Raw genomic sequence first — 2,195 nt, forward strand, 5'->3', positions numbered from 1 at the left:
TGCTTCCGGTGGGCGCTCCCCTCCGCGGTCCGCTAGATCGTATTTCCCGCTGGACTTTGGTTCCGCGCGACTTTTAGCGCCCTCGGGGGTGGGAGGCGGCGAGCAGGGCTCCTGGCATGGCTGTCCCGCGGCGCCTGTTAGAGCTGCCTCCGGGGGCTTGGCGGTAGGGAAGACGTTGGCCAGACAGAGCTTTTAAGGGGAGCCTCGTGGCGAAAGAAGCCCCAGATCCGTGTTCCCCAGAAACACCACCTCTCTCCCTTTCAGAGTCTGTCCCCTCCTGGGCCGCTCTCCCCGCACCTTGAAGCCTGCCCTGTCTGACCTACTTCATCTCCATCCCCTTTTACCCTGCCTTATTTCTTTTTCTAGTTTACTGCCTGTCTCCCAGCCGGAATGCAATAAGCTCCAGGGAGCACTGGCTCACTGCTGGAGCTCCGGCACCCGGCGCCCGGCACCTGCCAGGCGCTCAGTAGGCATTGCGAGGACGGGTTCCTCGGGAATGTGTGTGTGAGCTGATTGCCGCTGGAGCTGAGTTTTAGTAACGCCAGGCTGGTTCCCAGGCAGCCTGGAAGCAGGAACCCGCGGAGCACGTGTGAAAGCTGGAAGCACAAATACCAGATGGGGAGAGGCAGGCAGGTGGAGAAGGAAGTGCTGTAAAAAGTGGACCACGCCCGCCCCACGGCCTTTGTCGGGGAACCAGCAGTTTTGTGGAGTGTGGTGGCAGTTTCTCCCAGCCAGGGGATAAAGGGAGGCTGAGGAGGTAGGTAGAGACTCAGACAGCCAGGCAGGCTAAGCAGGACCCTTTTACGGGGCTGTTAAAGCATGGACTCCAATATTGAGTTCTAATTCCAAGAAAGGTTCAAATTGGAGCAAGCAGTGTTTGGAAACAGCTAAATGTTGGCAGAGTTACTTTGTTGAGAGGCAGTGTGGTCAGTGAAAACAGAGCCGAATGAATGTTTGTGATTATTAGTCATATTAGTGGTTGTTTCTTAATGAGTGCTATTTTTAGGAAAAGCATAATTACCTAGAAAAATATGTCCCTGGGGATGTTGGCTGTTTCAAACAGGAGATCGTCATCAAATCAAGGTTTTACCATCTTAGCTTTACTGATACAGGCCAAGTCTTTAGGAGGGAATAAACTGACCCCCCCCCCTCCCCCAAGCACTTGCTTTGTCAACCCAAACGAGGAAGAGGATGGCAATCGCATGTGCCTTTTGGGCTCCAGGTTGGAAGGGGAGTCTCCTGGATCCCTCCCTGTCTTAGTCCCAAGACCTCAGAGGGAACCGAGGCGTCTCCATGGTGACTGCAATAAGCTTCTCAGGGGAGCAGAGTCAGGTCCAGGCTCTGGGATTATGAATAACAGAGTCAGCACCGTTCTGTGGCATTGCTTTGCGGCTGGACTCCAGCCCTGTGCCTGACCCAGAAGGATAGGAAAAGGAAGCTGCAGATTTCCACAGCCCCAAATAAACAGCCTGCCCGGGCCATCTGGTGCCCTGGATTCTGGCAGAGGAGGCGGGGAGACAATGAGACGTTACCCTGGGATGGAGCAGCTGCCAGGCTCCTTTCCCGTGGTGCTGCGGCGAACCATCCAGAACAGAGGCCCTTCTGGGAAGAGCAGGTGAGAGGTGCCACCTGTTCTCTAAAAGGTGGGCACTGAAGGCGGAGCCAGCCAGCCTTCCCTCCTTGGTCCTCCAGAGGCTGAGACTGCTTCAGGCACCCGCCCTTCTCTATGGCCTGTGAGTTGGGGTATCACCCAAATTGGCTCTTAAACTCAACATTAGCCCAAGTGGTTGCGGGCTGGATCCCCAGTTCGGGGGCGTGCAGGAGGCAGCCGATCAATGTTTCTCTCTTATCGATGTTTCTCTCTCATCGATGTTTCTAACTCTCTATCCCTCTCCCTTCCTCTCTGTAAAAAATCAATAAAATATATTTTATTGATTTTTTACAGAGAGGAAGGGAGAGGGATAGAGAGTTAGAAACATCGATGAGAGAGAAACATCGATCAGCTGCCTTCTGCACAACCCCCACTGGGAATGTGCCCACAACCAAGGTACATGCCCTTGACCGGAATCAAACCTGGGACCCTTCAGTCCGCAGGCCGACGCTCTATCCGCTGAGCCAAACCGGTTACGGCTGAAATCAATATATATATATATATATATTTAAACCCCTCGACATTACATGGAAGTAGGGAATGC

Source organism: Myotis davidii, unplaced genomic scaffold (genome assembly GCF_000327345.1).
Source record: "Myotis davidii unplaced genomic scaffold, ASM32734v1 scaffold1655, whole genome shotgun sequence".
Taxonomy (NCBI): Eukaryota; Metazoa; Chordata; class Mammalia; order Chiroptera; family Vespertilionidae; genus Myotis; species Myotis davidii.